The sequence below is a fragment of the Myiozetetes cayanensis genome, unplaced genomic scaffold (assembly GCF_022539395.1).
Source record: "Myiozetetes cayanensis isolate MyiCay16 unplaced genomic scaffold, myiCay2020 scf4, whole genome shotgun sequence".
NCBI lineage: Eukaryota > Metazoa > Chordata > Aves > Passeriformes > Tyrannidae > Myiozetetes > Myiozetetes cayanensis.
The window spans coordinates 36,260,319-36,279,827 of record NW_026087631.1 but is presented as its reverse complement, the minus strand read 5'-3'; the positions used below and the strand labels follow the sequence as shown (position 1 = coordinate 36,279,827).

The following is a 19,509-nucleotide window of genomic DNA, read 5'->3' as shown; positions in this document are numbered from 1 at the left end:
AAGCCGTGCTTATTTTCCAAACTGTTTTGAGAAAACATCACTGCTGTGATTTGAAGGGTATGTTTTGCTTTGTGACTTCGTTTGTTGGCCCAGACCATCTGGATTTCTTGACAGATCTAATGAAATGGAGTACACAAATGAAACGATTATGTCACAGTTTATGTCCAACTTTTTCTCTTCTTTTTGCTTTTTACTAGGACGCATCATATTTTCCCATTAACTTGATTACTGTATTTGGACTGCAGCAGATTATATGTTAATTTTTTTGCTTCTGAAATGTTTTGGTACATTTTTCTCTTTTGGGAGCTCAGGAGGTCTCTGAGTATTGTACCAAGTCTGCTTTGTATACCTGTAGGGAAATTTCAAATTTTTCACCTCTTTTAACAGTTGCGATGTTATGCAGTGTATTTTATACATATGCTTTTTTATCACCATCCATGTAAAATATGCTTTTGGAACTAATTTGATATATCCTCAGTATCTAGAAGAAACAGACTCAGTATAAAGATTAGTTCTTTTTCTAAGAGTAGCTTTCAATAAGACTTGCAGGTAAATTGTGCTGTTGATTAAGCTGGTAGACACAATATTTTAAAGAAAGTATTCAAACAATATAAAATGTTAGATTCTTGAAAATGCAAACAGAAGAAGATGCTGAGATCTGTTTGATATTTTTCTGAGTGGTAGCAAGCTAGCCATTGAAATACTCTTAATATAGGGTTTGCAAACTCAGTAGAGCAGGGTGTTATTATCTAGAAAGAACAATCAAAAAATGAAGCTGAGTAAAGGCAAAAGTGAAAATAGCCATTTACACTGCCCGTAGTCAACACTATAAGAAATAAAAAAGTCTTAATGTTCTTGATAATCTAAATTAGTGTAAAAATCCAAACAAGGGTTTATTTTTTAATGAACTGTAACTTAACAGTATTGTTGCAGAAGTCTATATTTTGTTCTTTTAAATGAGAAAAAAGATACAAACAGCATGTATTGGATATTTTTATCTTAAGAAATTGTAATTTGCATCTAATTTCATCATTAAAATACTTAAAGAATAAAAAGTTAATTTAATAGGTTAGTTTATAATTCTGATACTATTTTAAAGGTAAAATGAATTTAAACTCACCTTTCGTGTTGAGTAATTGATGTTTCTTCCTCTATTATGTTAGTAATCAGGCTCTCAATGAAAAATGCAGAGCACATAATAAGCAGTTCTTTGTATGTTTCAGTTCAATGATAATAGTTGCAAAAAGTCACAAAATACTGTTTTTTAATATATAGATAATTGTATTGAAAGACGTTTTGGCAGTGTGTTTTACCTGTTAAAAGTGAATACACTGTGCAGTTTTCTAAAACAAGTGTCAGTGAAGAGAACAGAAAGGTGTGTTTGAAAGACAAATGGAAATTAATTTGGATTGGAGTTGTTGCTCTGGTAATCGAAGAACTGATTTAAAAATCACTTTGTTGTTGTATTTATGCAATTTGCTGTTCTACTGTAGTTTTCAAATTCATAGTTCTTTCCCACTATGCCATTTTATGATGCCATGAGTTCTTCAGTTTTCATTGGAATAAACTTCAGATCTAGTTCCCTAATACATTGCGACTGTCTCAGAATAAGTTAGAATCTCAGTGTGACAGTGTTTTTCATACACGCATTTATTCTTGCCACATAAAAGTGCTGTGCTATTTACACATCTAAAAAGGAGCAAAATATTCAACTGGCTGTTCTAGCCATGACGCGTTCCCAAGATAGCTGATATGCAGAAGGAAAATACAGAAGTATCTGTTGGGAACCACATATTAATGACACCACGGATCACATTTCCTCAATAACTCCTTATAGCTGGTATTAGGGATTAGGGTCAGAAACTAGAAAATGGTGAAAATGCAGATGGGCAATTGGGTGTGCAGTTTCTTGATGACTGGCATGATCCACTGAAGAGTCACCATATTTTCCCCTGGTTTTAGCAAGATTCCAGTGTCTACAGCACTGAAGTCGATGGTTCCTCAGGAAGGGATGCATCATCCCTGCCTTAGGGAACAAGATCCAAGAAAACAGTTGGTTCTATATAAACCTTTGTCTGAGGGCTGGGTAATGTTTCTTTCATTTTGTTTCTCAGCCCATGCTGAGTGTTTGTAATATCTTCACACTAGTAGACGTCCCAGCATAGACCCTGCTGCCTAAACCAGAATTCCACTTTCTTTTTCTAAAGATGCATGCTATGCAATCAATTTTAATGCTTACTTATGAGACCTAGCATGATGCTGAGGTCATAGGTTGTAAGTTAGCTTACACCTTTCATCCCCAGATGGTCCCAGGGTGAAGGTCAATATGGCTAGCCATATCAGAGATTCGTGGTGCACTTTCTACTATACAATTAATGCATAGTCCTAAGAAGTTAATACAATTAATGCATAGTCCTAAGTCTTCACTGTTAAGACACTTCATGTCTTAAAAATCCAGGGAAAAATCCAAGGCCTGTATGTACTGTATTATTACATAATACATCCGTTTGCATTCAGATTCAGAGCTGTGTATGTGCCTTAAATATGAGCTAAAAGTCAATGTGAAAGAATATCAGTATTGTCTTTCTCATGGTAAGCCCTGCTCATTGACTTTTTCATTAATGTCAGGTGATTATATGACTTAGCAAGTCAGTTTGTCTCAGTTTTGTAAGCCCTAAGTAATTTTTTTGGCAGACTGAGGTACTACCTTTGTGTTGTAATGTAACTGTCTGCCTAGTGAAGTCTGTCTTCTGGGTAGCAAGTAGCCCATTGACAAATATCTCAGCCCCTGATGGGTCTTATGAAGGGTTCTGCCACACAACTCTCTGTTATTACTAATTGCTTAGCAGTATAATTTTTAAATACATGGAGTGTTTTTTAAATACCACCCAAATCACCAACTCTGCATTTGTTTGCTTACAAGAATATGCATCAAAATCAGGTAAGTGCTTTGCGATTTGCCTGAGCATTTCCTTTATCCAGGCATCTGAGGTACAGTTTTTGAGGCAGAACATGCCGAGACCAGCTTTCTACCTGTTGTGTGGTACAACAGGTTACCTTTTCCTGTACGTAGGTTTTGTTTTTCCCTTGGGAGTTGGCAGTCTCTTTCCAGGTAAAGAATCACACTTTATCATACTTCATCATGGTGTCAAAAAAAAACCATGAAGGGCCATGTGCCTCTTTAAGAGGAAGGCAAAGATTTATCATAACTACTTCTTCTTTCTAAAGAGGATGCCAGGTTTCCGTTGCCTGCTGCTACTTCACACTTCATTGGAATCCAAATGAATATGTAACTTGTTGCTGTTGAATTCAACTACCCTGGGACACAGGTGAAGTTATTACCTGCCATTAGGAGGTTACGGTGTGACCTCTGGAGTCAGTTGTTCCCAATGGCAAGGCTCCAGCAGATTTTGCTCCTGGGTTATAGTCTGAACTTTGCCCATGGTGAGAGCAGCTGTAACCACTAGTGATATGTAGATGGCCCACATGATAGCGGTTTGATCAGTGATTGCCAGGGGACAGCCACTTATGCCAGGAAAGGGCAGTCTTTGGCAGATGAAGCAGAGAGGCTGAGAATTGATGGCAGAGAGACTTAGTTACTGTGTGATCAATCAAATCACAAAGGGTTTGATTGTCTCCAGGAGGGGAGTGGGAATTCCAAAAAATCTTTTTTTCCGATTTGGAGACATGCATGTCTTGCTTTGGGTGCCATAAATCAGGCTACTGTGAGATTTATTTGTTCAATACAGAATATCATTGTAATTTTAACTCTCACCATTCATGAGGATTTCCATCTGCGTGTTGCAGGTTGCAAAGGGTTTGTGCTGCTGCTTCTCTGGTTACAACAGAGCCCTGGCTCTGACCTCAGAGCACAGCACTGTATTCCCCTGTAAAACAAATCAGGGGTGTTTATTTGTCTGGGATTTTTGTCATCACTGCATTTATGGATGGGAGAACTAGTGTGTGTTTTTGTGGTCGTACCTGCAGTCGCATCTTTCTCTTACTTGAATTATGTTATCTGCTTTAGGATTCTAGGGAAGTCTGCCAGTGTACCGCATTGAATTGTCCTATGTAATGTGTAAATGCTTTCTTTAGCATCATGAAACATTTTACCATTCCTGCCTACACATTGCAAGTGCACAGCTTGTGCAGCCTGATTCTCCCATGCCTTTCCTTGCATTGCGTTTCTGTTTGTGCCATGTAGCTGTAAAATGCTAACAGATCAATCTGTCCAGCAGTGAATGTATCTGCATGGTATGCAAAATCATGAGGAACTCAAAATCAGTAGGGATGAAGAAAAGTATGAGTCAGTTCCTTTAACAAATTCACATCAGCTAGGAGACTAACTTATATACTTATCATTTGTAAGTACTACTACTCCTACTGTTTGAAAATGGTTAAAGCTATGTCTATTAACATTTGAAGGAGTAGACATCCATCTTAGGTCCTGCCAAACATTTAACACAAAAAGGAAATGCTAGCCAATTGAAGTAATGCAATTTTAACTTTAAAACGGTAAGGTTTTTGTGGTGTTTAGTCCATAATAGCCAGATATCATGTAAGATCTGTATTTATCTGTAGTTTCATTTTTTCTACAAAATGATCTTTTAAGAGATTATGTATGTGTAAAATAGTGCTATATATTGCAGTTTTAGTGATGTGTTACTAACACAGTGAATAAAGTAATCTCATTTTTTTACTACTAGTAGTGAATTAATTTTTGTGTGATACATACTTTGAAACTTGCTTTAGAACCCAGATCAATGAGTTTAATTCAATAGGACTATCTTATTTTAAATTCAGGACTCCAGTGTCTCTATGCTGGTATTTGAATCATTAGTACTGTATTGATCTTTGTTTTGTAAGGAACGGTGGTCCCTATCTGTATATTTTTTTCATTAAGAATTAAAAAAAATATCTCTAAGTGTGAATATTAGTTAATTTTTTAGCAATAATTGCTTGGCAATATGAAATTAAATTAGTGCCAGATGGCATTGCTAGTGAGACAAAAGGTCAGTAATCTGTTGTAATTGTACTCTTAAAAATGAGTTTTCATTTAAGAAATGACATCTGTAGTGAGATCTTATGTTACTGTTGTTTTCTTATAAAAATTTAAATGGGTGAGTGGATCAGGACTTATTTTTTGCTTCATTTTTGTAGGCTGGTTAGAAACTTAGCTGCTTCAGGTTGTCATATCTTGTTCCTTGGGTTCTGCTACCACATCATGAAAACATGAAGAAATTTGTTGGTAACAAAAGAAAAGTTGTTACTGTTTTAACAAACCAAATTATAATGCCTCTGGAAACTGTACTGGAGAAAAAAAAACAAACATTCCAAACACTCAGTTGATGAAGAATCTGCTTTTTTTAAGAGTTTCTTATCCCTTTAAGGTAATATGACCAAATGGATGGAGCTACCAGCATAATCTGAGAACCCCAAGAAAATGCAGTGTCCCTTCCCTGCAAGAGCCACGTAACCCCCTAGGGATAGCGGGTTCCTCTAGTTACAGGTGTGGTCCAGTCACCCCTGGCAGAAGCTCTGTGAAGCTGTTACGTGTTGACTGCTACCTGCCATCTCCCTTTATATATGTCATAGATCTGTGGCATAGGGTCCAGCCTAAAACCTCCCAAAGGGTGTATGTGCCTAGGCATGCTGGAATGGCACAAATACTGGATGGCTAGAGTATTTTTTTGCGATGATGAGCTTGCTGCACTGCATCCAGCTAGTGCTGTTTTGCTAAGCAACCAGGCTCGTTTCCTTGCTCTTTCCTGTTGGGCCTTAAAGAGGAGAAAGGAAGGGAGATACTGCAGGAGGGATTCACCCCGCTGGCTCCCAGCCCATCCTTAAGCACCCTCCAGCAAACTCACTTGTCTGCCTCACATCTCTCTTTCCTCTGCAAGCCCACATGACTGCGTGCCTGGAAGGCAAAAGCCAAAATTGTGCTAATTTTGATAATACCAGCAGCATTGTAATGAAAATCTAGCTCTGTAGCTTTTACATGTCTGATAACATGCAGCAAATCATAACGTCTTTAATCCTCTCCCTGGCAAAACTCCCACTGACTTCAGTGGGAGTTTTGTCTGAGCATGACCAGAGTTAGAATTTGAGGTTTTGGTCCTGTATTAATTTCTCGGCAAGAAAGAGAAATGGATTTTATAGATTTTCAGTTAAACATTATGAAGACATAAAACTGTCATACTCTAATGTAGTGGTACAAATATGGGCAATTACCTTTTTGTCATTGCCTCTTGGTAGTAATACAGATAAATTACTTTAACCCATTCCTAACATAATTCATGTGCAGCCATATATTATAGATGCTACCTTTCAGTGATATAACTAAGTGCCCGAAGTAAGTGCCAGAGCAGCAGTAGACTGTATTTGCCAAAAAGGTTGTCATCATTCTTAATAAAGGACAGCATTCCTGATTCCACTGTCATTGATAGGGATTTTGAACCATTGTCGATATAATAACTTATTCCTGGTTGATGTTAAGTTGAAGGGAATTAGACTTCTTGGTATTGCTATTTCACTTTACCTGCTCGTAGGATTTCATGCTTCCATATTTGGTTTGACTCTTTCACCCTATCCCTGAATTGCTATTGTCTACATTTTTGATGAACTACCTGTTTGGAGCTTAGCACATTGTTTTGGATTAAGGAAAAAGAAAAAAAGGAAAGGAAAACCTCATATAGCACAGAGAAGTAAAGTGTAGAAAAATCCTTGGGTGAAAATGGATTCTTTCTTTCTAAATTCTTTCTAAATTCACATTCTTTCTAAATAAAGACTGAAAATTAGGAACTGCAGTTTACCGAAATTATATTATAGATGTAGTGACACCAGAGAATGAAATACTTACTATGGTCCTGCACTGAAGTTCATTTCTTGGTTGTCTAATATTGCTGTGCTTGAAGTTAGGGTGTGCATTTTTGATTGGTACGTGCACATCTGCCTTTTGGAGCTTGGTCCATTGAGACCTACTTGTGTGTGACCATTGCAGATGCCAATTTTTAATCAAGTCAAATTAGAGGATTGTCACTGTGCATGGTTTGCTTTTTGGTTTTGTCTTTTCCTTTCAGTTTCTGAAGGCAAAAAGATTATTTTTGCCAATCAGGGATGTATTAGTTAGGAAAGTTTATATAGTCATCTTCTTCAGTTGGTGCTCATGCTCTACATGTATTCATTAAGTTTCTTAAGGAATTACAAAACCCTTTTCTTCTGCTTTGTAGCATTTGCTTTTAATGGTGGTCAGGAGTAAGGCTACACTATCAGCTTCCTTCAGCAGTTCCTTTTTGAGAGAATTTGGTTTTCATGCAAATCTGTTCTGATAAATCTGTTGCTAAGAAACAGCCATGACTGAATTTTTGATAAAAAAGGAAGTTAGACTGAGAATAAATGAATGTTATCCTAAAATACTTGAGTTTAACAAGTACTAATGCAGTTTAATGCTAACATAAAAATTACGACATCACAGGAGGCCACGCGGTTGTTAGAAAAAGAGGGGATAGATGAGCCAGGTGGTCAAGAGAAAATCGGTTAAGAAGAGGGAGGCAAAACTTTTCATAAAAAAAGAAATGAGTAAATAAGTAGAGGAGGCCCATCAGAAAAAGGCAGAATATTCAGAAGTGGTAGAAGAAGTAGTTTATGAAAATATTATGTGCAGCATCCTGAAAAAAGAGAAACAGAACTGTGCAGAATAGTAGAAGTGATGCTTTCAACATTTTAGCAAAACCTCATTGTGGTATCATGACCAGTTTTGTCACCCATTTCACAAAAATGCATCCATTTTCAAATCTGAAATCTGCTGGAGCAAAACTGCCAGTTTGTTTTGTAGCATGGCCACTTTTGGGATAGCGAGCTAGCTGGTATTTTGCAAATAGCTTTGAGTATGTGGCATTTTCCTGCTTGCCATAGCAGCAATTTAGAGAAAGCTGGTAGGGAAGAGGTGACAGGAGGAATCTCCAGCAGATGAGGCATCATGTGGCAGGGAGGAGGAGGTGTCTGTAAATGGCAGTTGAGGTTTAGCACACAGAGGCAAGTCAGTCAGTCAGTGCAGCTAATCCTATAGCTTGTGAGTGATGCTCTGGGTCAGAAATTTGACATGTTACCTTTCTATCCATGAATGTCACTTGCTCCACTGTAGTAATTTTTAGATCTGCATTTGAAGAGTATTTTGAATATGTAAGGCTTCACTGCCTCAGGAGTTGTGCTTGGGGAAAGAAGGGTGTTGTTTGAAGGCCCTTGTGCATCTTTGATCTGAAGCTGTATTAGCAGGGCTTTTCCTCCAGTCTATAAAGCTCCCTCCCTGTTATGAAACAGGTGAACTGTTTCATAAACAGTGTCCTCAAAGATCTAATTGAGCATAATCCAGAAGTCTGTAACGATGGAAGATGATTGCTTTTCTTTTCCTTATGATTTCTTAGAGGTGCATAGAACAACAAAGCACTAGAATGAGTCTATTGGTAAGACTATTCCATTTTGGAAAACATGGCAAAGGGAGACTTCATATGGATATCACAAGTATTTTTAGTGATACATGATTGCTGAGCATCAAAAATCTTCCCAGAAGAGTATTTGGCCAGTCTCTTGCTGGCCAGAAAGGTTTTCTGAGGATGGGTTATGATTTGTGTTTAAAGGCCTGGGACATGTAGTTGCTGAGTGCTTTGGGGACAGGTTCTGTAGAAAAAAAAAAAAAACACTGAAAGGGCTGCTGTGGCAGAGACATAAAAGGAATCAGTTTCACTGTTGCTGAGTAATCTAATATATATTGGAATAAAATGTCAGGCATTAACATTCAGGAAGGAAAGTAAGCTCTCTTTTGCTTTGTGCTCACTGAGGGCTGATTTTGGACAGCCTGTGTTCTGTGCTGAATTCTCTTGACCTTCCAGCCACCCTGTTCCAAAAGCTAGATACTACCCACCCAGCCCATGCAAAATTTGTGTCATAAGTACACAGAGCTTGTTCACCTGAGGAGAGAGCGAATTACTTGACAAGAAATAGATGGTGGAGTGTTAGTTCTCCATCTTCCCATACTGATGGGCCTTTGAATTTTGTTTTTAAAACCTGTTTTCGAGGATGGGAAGTGTTTGGAGATGAAGAGGAGACAGTCCAAGTCAATGCAAATTCAAAAAAACTTTTAGTTGGACTGCAAGATCATTTGGTAAACAGCAAAACCAGACTTCTGCAGATGTTGTTTACAATTTGAGCATGATGTTTGAGTAGATTTTGTGTAATCATTTAGTTTTGCTTCTTTGTAGATTGTCAAGTTTAAGGTTAACTGATGTGGTCATAAATGAAAAATTAATTGGAAGCTGTTACACTGGAATGCTTGTTGAGAACAACTTGAGATGTATATTTCAGTGTAGTATTGATTTCCTAACTCATGCAATTTTGGGGGCCATAATAATCTTGTACTGAGAAATAGTAAGAAATTATACAAGACTTTGTATTATAATGTCATGTAGTTAACACTTCCACTAATGAAAGCTGTAATAAAGGGGGAAAACCCCACTGAAATAAATTGTACATAAAGATTCCTGTTAAATAATGTGCATTCTAGTAGAGTAATGCACATTAGTATAGCACTGGTGTTCTTCTCACTTAGCTAAACCTATCTCTGTTCTGCAGGCTGGAAAGGTGACCTACTAATTCATTGAAATATATATAATCCATTGAGATATCCTGTGTATTTGTTGAGCTCTGGGCTTCCTTCAGTTCTGAATAGACATAAATCAACATTTGAAGACCCTGAAGTGTTTCCCATAAGATCAATCAAGGTCTACTTTTATGTCACTATGGAAGTTTAGAGCTGAAAGGGGACCCTATCTTAATAATGGCCAGTCTTCGCGAGCGAAGATCCGGGGAAGGTCTTTACACCTTCCAGCCTGCGCATTGGATTTTTTAGGTGAGACACAGTGTGCGCGGAACTGAGCCCACCCTTTAATCCTAAGGTTCATCTGCCGGGGCCAAGTGAGCTTGGACAGTGGCAGCGAGGTCCTTAGGACGTAGATGGGTGACCCTTAAGGGTTAACGAGCTCCATCAGCCCGGGAGTGGCCCTGACCCTATCCTAAGCCTATATCAACTATACCTGTATTTTTTTCAACAGACATTTTTCTCATGTGGCTTCAAGATCTCCAGAAATGGAGATTTCTGAGTCTCCTATGAGCAATTCCAGTGCCTGGAATGTTCCCAACATTTTACCTCAGTCTTTCTTGACATACTTTTGCCGTGGAACTTTCATTTCTATCCAGCATAGGCATGCAATAGAAAGTATACCCATGCATTGGGAGGCCTGTTCTTGTGCACCTCCACAGACCTTGGTTTAAGATAAAAGAAAACCAAGATCTTCAGTTTTTCATCAGTCTCTGAATATGTCTATATTTTTCCATATCATGTTTTCAGCTGATTTGCTTGAATGGAAGAGGCCTATAGATAGTATCTCTGTGCTTCCAAGATATAATCAAGCTTTGAAAAAAAATGAAATAATATCCTTACTAATGGTTTTTGTTTGTTTATTTAAATGAAGAAAAGGCAAAAAAGCAAATACAGGTTTAAAATTAGGGAGCTTTTCTCTACAGTCTAGCATATCTGCCTTGTAATATAACCATGTCTAACTAAACAGAATTTGTAAAATTATTCAGGTTAACTACTCCGAATAGCTTTGTTCTCTCAGGTAAAGACTGACTGCCAAAACAGCATGGGGAAACTTCTGTTTCTTCTGTATAGTTTGTATTTATCTTCTAGATAACAGAAGACCTCATTCCCAGCTCTAGGAATGGGAATGCTGACACTTAGATTATTTATGAGAAGTCTAGAGGGAAGCAAATGTTAATTAAATAATTTTAAATTAAATGAGAGACAAGAAGTATTTAATTTCAGGTGAATTACTATTTTTTGCTCAATGCCAACAAGTGCATTCCAGCTGATATTTTTAATATTAGGGTGGTTTTTCACTGTAGTATTTTTGAAGGGTAGTAATTTTATCCACATTTCCAAGATATTGAAACCTGCAGGTGATTGCAATTAATGGTCTTGATGATCTATATTAAAAGAAGATAAATAATTTTTCTTTCATTCTTTCACGTTTTCTGATGCCTTGTGTCCTTAACTTCTCTAGCTACTGTATTCTTACTGATTAATATGGCACATCATGGCTAGATTTTTGTCTCAGGTCTTGTTTCATTTGAGCTGCAGATACTGCCAACATGTCCACAAAGTAGTGGACAGCTGTACAGCCACTATTTATCCTACAACTGAAGGAGGGCTGTGAGTCACAAAGGGCTTCATGGGTCAACAGTTGGGACTGCTAGTTCCTCTCAGGTTCTGATCAAGACTTTGACAGAGATCCCACCTACACTCCTGGGCGAATCAGTGAGCCAAAGAGCCTTCTGCTCCTCTGCCTCCAAATTGGGGATAATAGTAGCACATACCTCATGAGGACGATCTCTGAGGATTTATTGGCTACGGTGCTTAAGAGTTTGAAGATTATGCCAGATTGCAGCTGTGAGATCTGTTACACAAATGCCTCCCATTCTGGCTAAAAGGAGAAAGAAAATGGCAACCTTTGTGATGCAGGCTGAGTTTTTGCTGATGGCATCCCTGGGGAGAGCTGGCACTGGAATGAAGCCAGGGTAGAGGGGGTTATGGACTTTTTATCCTTTATAGACAGTACTAGCCAATCCAGTATGTATTAGAGACTGCATTCTTTTTTCTACAGGGCTTTGCAGTGCTGCAGAGGAGGTTTCTTGGGTGAACTATCTTGCCAGTCTGTCCCAGACCAAGACACCTTTGTCTTTGGCCCTGCACCTCATAGGTTGCATGACTTTCAGGGAGTGACTTGCATTATGAAGGAGTTCCCCAGCCTATCCTAGGGAGTCCTCCCTTGCAGAAACAATTGCTCTGGGCTTGTATGTGAAGGGACACAGGAATACATGCACACAGGGGAGTAGATGAGGTTGTGAGGAGAAAGGCAGCTGAAAGGAACTGACTGGGATTCTTTCAGTCACGCACCAGAATAAAACCAAAGCAAAAAAATATGCAGCTGTGGCTCTTAGATTCAATGCCACAACAAAAAAGCTCTGATGAAATACTGAGTGGCTAAAATCTGTGCGCAGTCATGTTGGTGGAAATTACCCAGATTGTGTTTGTTCCTCTCTAGAGGAGCTAGGCATTTGAAATAAATTATCCTGCAAGAGGAGCGCGTAATTTAGGGGAAAGGCATCTTGACACCTAGCAACACTGAAAATTTTGCACTATAAAGCTGAATAACATACCTGTTGTTTCATTAGGCTCAAAGGTATGCATTACTTAAATTATTCTTTGTGGGAATGAGGTAGTCCAACACTGTAGTTTACTTGCTCTGTATGAAAGCTATTTAGTGACAAGAGAGCAAACCACCTTTTATCCTTGATCACCCAAATCAAATATTACATTGATGTGGTTTCATCATGATTTTCAAACAAATGTCTCCACTTTAACTGTAAGTGAACCGACACCTAAGGGCTGCTTCTTGAGTTTAAACCTTGATTTTGGGCTACTTATTCCTTCAAGAGACCTTCAAGGAGCCCCCTTACTTCAGTTATTTAGAGAATGTTAGAAGTACGTGCTGATAGGTAACAGAGGCATTTGTCTCCTGGGTGTGAAGATGTTCTCCAGCTTTCCGTTCTGGTTCCCCTGACTTCCTGGGAGCATCATCGTGGATGGGAACTGAACTTCTTGGGCAGTGTTAAGAAGTTTTTCTCATCTCATATACCAAAAAGCAATAGGCAACAAGCTTAAACAATCAGTGGTGGGTGCAAATCAGTTAAACAGATTGATGATACCTGTCAGAAGATGTGAAATTATTTATCCACTAAACACCCAAGCCTGGCAGGTCTCAGTTTTCTGAGTCACAGACTTAATGTCTAACAGTGGCTCAGAGTGCTGTTCCGGGATAGAAGGACTCTGAGCTGTGAAGAGCAGTATGCTTCATCAGGGTGGACTTGGATATGATGTTGTTTAGGTGATGTTGTGTTTTCTTCACCACAAACAAAGGAGAATTAACCCCCTTATTACTTTTGCAACTAAGTGTGAAAGTGACTATAGAGATGACTTCACTCGTGGTTAAAACTAATGGCTGTTTTCTGGGTAGCTGGCAGGGATGGGGATGTGAGACAGAAAGGGTCAGTTGGGAAGTGGGGAGAGGCAAGATATGCTGCTGTTCCACACATCTGAAAGCTAAAACTATAATTTTAATAAGCCCTCTCTAAATTTGCAAAACAATCTGAGTTTGAACAGCTCTACCAAGCAAAGTGAGACTAAACTGGTTTCTCTTTGAAAGCTCATTCAGCCATCTTTGGTCTTTTTCCTTGTGTTCTATTTATACCTTTTAATTAAATTCCCTGTATTCGGCATGCAGCATTTTAAGAGACCAATAATATAAAATAATGTTTCTATAATTGCATTGCTTTCTACTATGCTGACTTTCTTATCCAGTCTAATAGAATTGCATCAACGTCATTTGATACTACAGCTCCATACATTGTATTCCTTGTGTAACTTAAGAATACAAAGGAATATTCAAAGTAAAACTGATAGCACCTTAATCAAAAAAAAATGTGTGCCAAGCTGTGACTCACTAGTTGTCTTCCAGAGAGAAAAAAAGATAAGATCGCAATTTAGGAGTGAAGCTAAAAAGTTAACTGTTCAGGTAAGAAAGTTGGATCCTACCTTGATAACAGGAAAAATTGAGTATCTGCTCTTGCTGAAGCACAAGGCTTACCTTTTAATCATGCAGAAAAGAATAACTTAAAATCTACAGCAAATAAGGGAATCTCATGGGAAAAGAGATCTGTGTAATTGCTTTTCAGAACAATGTATTTACCTAGTGAAAAAACACACCCCTCCCGAAAAGTAACAAGAGAAGACTCGGTGTGGCCATGAAATTTGGCAGAGGTGGTACTGGCTGATGTGATATGCATTCACTGTCTTGCTTTTAACTTGGTGATGTGCTGTTACCATGCCTCAGCACAGACTGGTCCCTGCTCGCAGCAGAAGTCAGAGCCAAGGTCCTTTGAAAAATCATCCTAGCAGTCAACATAATTTTTTGTGGAAGGAACTATGCTTATTAAGGCATCACAGGACCAGTCATCTCTGTGAACACTGCTCTGTACGTAATCTGCTTTGTAACACTCGACTAAGTAGATGCATCCTTATAAATCACAGTCCAACCACAAAGCCAAAATCAGTTTGCTTTCTAGTGTTCTTGAGCCATGAGTAGTGACTTCAGGGATAATTGAAGTGACGTGTATTACACAGAAGTGTGCTGTGAGGAGGATGCAGGATATTGTAACCTCCAAGAGATCTTGTTAGAGCTTGGAGAACAAACATGCAGAGTAGATTGCTTACAACTTTGACACAGCAGGTGAAGGGAGAAGTAGATGGACACAGTGCTTGTTTATGATCATCTAAGCAAAAGTCTTGAGTGTATGTGCCTGCAAGATCATGCCAGGTGCAAACAAACCCCATACATTCTTTCTGATTCTGCATTTGAGAACCTCCCTTTTTTATTTTTTCCCAGGGCCTGCTTAGCTGAGAATTATTCACTTTGAGACTCTTTTCTATGCTTTGATACACAGGTGTAAGACTCCAAGTCATGGAACTATGAACTCAACCCATGGAGTTTCTTCCTTAAAAAATATGTAAGGCTCCAACCATATCCACCCTCTGGATTATTAGAAGAGCCTTTGTTTCTTCTAACACCTTAAGACAGAGCACAAAGGAGAAATGCTACATACCTTTTCTCAGGAGGGACTTTACTGGTAAATTTTAGACAAAATAAGACTACTTGGCAAAAGTTTAAAGGGTAACATACAACCAGAACAGAGCATTCCACAAAACATTGCATTAGCACATGCTAACACATACAACTTAGCAAACCCAACCTATTCAGTATCCAGCTCCCCAAAATATTAAGAAAAGAGAAGAAAAAGAAGAAAAGAAAGAGAGATAAAAGGAGAGATACAGCCACCATTCCTAGATCCAGTGTAGATCCAGCTACGGGACTCTAGAAATGGTAGGTTCAAACATGTGGACATCACATGTTGTTTTTATGTGCTCTGGCATAAAACAGGACTTCCAGCCCACTGGCCACTCAGGGGCTCTGGGGTGGGGTGAGGAGTGGTGCTCCCATGATGTGGGTCAATCTAAGGCTGGGTTAGGGTCTCCAGGGTGTGGTGTAGACCGTGCTTCTGGGCTGCCTTTGACTGACAGTTGCTCCAGGGTCACCCCAAGAGTCTTAAGGGGCATATGGGACAAGGTATGACCTCACCTCCATGAGATTCAGCTTGTCCCTCCCCGCCCTCCCCCCCACACACCTGAATTGTTCTGACCCAATAATTAATATAACAATCTGGTGTCCCATAACAGGAAGGTCATGTGGGTTATTCCAGTGGTAGGTAGTAGTCAACCAACTGCCTAAATATTAGCAGAAGTCTGAAATTGCAAAGTTTGAAAAGCAAATTTAGCCCTAACAAATAGCAGTGTAGATAGGTCTTGGTAGCATGCATGTCAAAACTGCATTAACTCTGCTGGTGATACAAGTATCATGAATCATAATCAAAGAATGGCTTGGGTTGAAGGTACCTTAAAGTTCATCTAGTTCCAGCTCTCTTGCCATTGACAGGGACACCTTTCACTAGATCTGGTTGCTCACAGTCACATCCAGCCTGGCTTTGAAAACTTCCAAGGATGTGGCATCCACAACTTCACTCTGCAACCTGTTCCAGTGCCTTACCAACCCCAACAGTAAAAAATTTCTTCCTACTAACTAATTTAATCCCACTGTCTTTCTGTTTGAAGCTGTTCCCTCTTTTCCTGTCACTATGTGCTTTTGCAAACAGTTTTGCTCCACCTTTCTTGTAGGCTCCCTTCTGGTACTGGATGGCCACAGTTGGGTCACCTGAAGCTTTCTATTTTCCAGGCTGAACAATCCTAGTTCTTTTAGCCTTTCTTATCATGAAAGGTTGTATACAATAATGACAGATCTCCTTCTTTTGTCCAGAAATAGCAGCACACCTTGAAAATAGCTTAATTAAATTTTATTTCCTAATGTAAGCAAACTCACATTTGTTCGCATCACCAAGATCAAGGACAGTGCAAACATGCAATTTTCAAGGGGTAGCACAGAAGTGAGTTATATTTCAGACAGGAAATATATCTGGCACTGCTGAAGGTAAACTACGACCCAACTAGAGTAGTGTTTGACCTCCTGCAGTTCTCTAAGGAATATGCAATAAGAGAAGTTTGTTGTTTGTGCCTGTCCCCATATTTTGTGCTAAGGATAATTCCCCACCTAGTTGTTGGAGGTATTTTGGTTTTATTATATAGCTCATCAGTATCAAATATAATTGGGTTTCTTACATGTCACCACTTTTTTAAAGAGCTGTTTTTTGTACACAGAAGGGATTCGTCTAGGGCCTGGGTGATGCCAAATGGACAGGTCGTTAGCTTAACATTAAGTAAAGGTGAAACTCATTCTTGTGGTGTATAGCTTATATCATCTCCAAGGCAGGCTACTATTTCTTGTCTGGCTCCAACTTCTATTGTGTAAAGAAGTATTGTCTAAAAATGAAATCAAGGGAAGATGCTGAGAAGCATGTTGGAAGGTGGAAAAGGTCTCTGGAGTTTTCTTAAAAGCTCAACCTGACTGTAAATCAGGTATTGGCAATAGCTAATGACTACTGACAACCCATAATTTTCACTCCATCTATGACGTTTTGTCTAAAATTTGCAGATTTCAGGTGTAAAACAAAGAGCAGATTTTATAAAAACCAGAAGCAGTAATAGGTGACTGACTGTAATTACCATACTCATTCTGCCTTTGACAAGTAATTCAGTGACCACATTTCATTTGGATGGAACAACGCTCCAGGGTGCTTTAGAAAATGACCACTCATTCTGAACTCAGTGCCTATTCAGAAAAGGGCAGCTCTAGCTTCTTGTCAGCACAGGTCATGGTCTCATCTTGCATCCCAGAAATGGTTTTGCATTACTTGAATATTATAGCGAGCTGCAGTGCTGGTCTGTAACTTTAATGTGATTTAGTGAATTCAAAAAAAATGAAATGTAGCTTTATGATAAATAAAAGTCTATATACAAGTTTGCTCACATTGAAAAATAAGTCCCAGCAAAGGGCAAGTTAGAAAGGATGTGAGCTCACCTGCCTCTGATACATAAAAATTTCTATCTATTGAGTTGTAGTTGTCTTAATTAGAGAAGAAATAGACAGGAAAACAGGATTTTTGAATTTAAACAACTATTCAGAAATACCATGGCATGTTTACTTGCTAATATTAAAGGGGATCACAAAATGATCAGCAACAAAGTTCTTAGTGTTGAATTTTATATTATATTGTTTTGTAGTGCCAGGAATAGGTCTGGAAATCACTTAATTTTCCATGTTTTCCCCATCTGCATCAGAGACCTGAATATACTTGGAGCCTTCTTCATACCACACAGAACACTAGCTTTTACCAGCTAGCCTAATTGAGTAAATAGATTTACAGAACAATTGTCTACTTTTCACCTGCAGCACTTTGTGGTTTATACTGATTGAAAAAGTAGTTCACCATACAAAATTAGGTCTTGAGGTAGTGCAGAAATTATTCAATGAACAGAGTTCCTATACTTTATACCACTTTAACATCTAGAAATGTCTAATGGTCACTTTTCCTTGCCATCACTGCACATACGGTGGAAACAAACAATGACAAAAAAGCCTTCTCCTGTGCAGCAGAGAACAGCAGGGCTGAAAAGGACTTCAAGACTTGCTTCTATTAAGTTTCAGAGCCAAGAGAATTTGCCTGTTTACTGTGAGAGAAGGGATTTGACCCTCACAGTAAAGCTATCTCAATATAAAAAACCTTTGCTTTACCAAGAAAGTGTGTATTAGTTGCCTGCTTTTTGGTGCAATTAAGTTGATATTCAGAAAGCTTAAAGATGCAAGGATGTTATCTACCAAAATTTAATGCAGTTTTAAATGGGCTGCACTCTAATGCTTCTACAAGCAACACTCATGTATCTGAAAAATTTGTTGTGATTTAATGTAAGTATCCTCTGTGCCATCTGGGGGACACTTTCCCACAATTTATTAGGCTCTGCCCTTCATTAGAGAAATCTTCACCAAAAACTCTCAATCCTGGCAGTTTTCCCAGTAGAATCAGTCATTTGATTCTGAGGATCTGGGTGATCAGTAATGACAAAACCACCCTTGGTATTAGTATTTCATTTGATAAATTGCAGAGATCTAGGCTTTACTTGCATTTGTCAACAGTGACTTTACAGTGAACTGCAAGGCGTTTGAAAAATTAGTTCTTATGTTTCAAGCTGGTGGGGAAGTACTTTTTCAAACTACTAGAACATTTCCTTCATGCACCATTAAACCAACTGGGAGGAAAGGAAACCAGGGCAGCGGTGTGACTACACTTGAGTCTCAAAATAGAGAGTTGAATAGTCACATGCCATCATATTAAAGCTTTATTTCTGTGAGCCATGCCATGTAGTGATGAAGTGATTTTGTTAACAATGCAGCAAGCCACAGAAGAGTGGAAGTTTCTTTAAAGCTGCTTTTTCTTTGCTGTGTTTGGGACTGTCCTTTTCCTTATCCCTTAATTGTGTGTCGGAGCCCCTGGTGGTCTAGTGGTTAAGGGTGCGGTGCTGTCACTGCACAGGCCCGGGTTCGATTCCCGGTCAGGGCCACTCCCGGGCAGATGGAGCTCGTTAGCCCTTAAAGGCAACCCACCTACGTCCTGAGGACCTCGCTGCCACCGTCCAAGCTCGCTTGGCCCCAGCAGATGAACCTTAGGATTAAAGGGTGGGCTCAGTTCCGCGCACACTGTGTCTCACCTAAAAAATCCAATGCGCAGGCTGGAAGGTGTAAAGACCTTCCCCGGATCTTCGCTCGCGAAGATGGGCCATATATATATATATATATATATATATATATAATTGTGTGTCTGCTGCGGTGAATCCTGCCTGTCTTCTCTCATGTCCTCAGTAATGTGTATACGGAACCTGCTGCTGGTCCCCATTCTTACTCTCTCTTTCTCTGCATTCCCCATGTCTCCTGCAGACATAAATGCCATCTATGTGGCAGGTTAGTCAGCTCTGTCTTGCCTCTACAGTGTTCTTCTATCCAGCCAAAACTCATTCTTGGACTCCAACACGTTGCAAGGGGTTATGGGTGACTGGTTACTGAGTAACACAGCTTTTTATTGTTCTTTAGGTCCAATCAGTTGCCCCTTCTTTGGGGGACCATTTGCTCAACCTCTCACTGCTGCCCACAAACTAAACACAACTATTGTCTAAGGATGCCATTCCAAGATAGATACTTCCAGGGGATGAATTTTTCCAACTGTTTCTAGCACCTTCTTTTGATGTTCAAATTAGAAGATGTGAATGTCATCCCCAAAACCCTAGATAACATGAATGGACAATGAAGTGAAGTATGACATGTGTGATCTCTGCTGACT

At 39.1% G+C, this 19,509-nt stretch overlaps 1 protein-coding gene across 3 annotated transcripts in view; it reads left to right on the top strand.

Annotated features, from left to right (window-relative positions):
• NTRK2 (neurotrophic receptor tyrosine kinase 2) overlaps positions 1 to 19,509 on the top strand; it is a 203,105-nt gene that overhangs the window by 94,876 nt on the left and 88,720 nt on the right. The gene's annotated exons all lie outside the window — the stretch shown is intronic.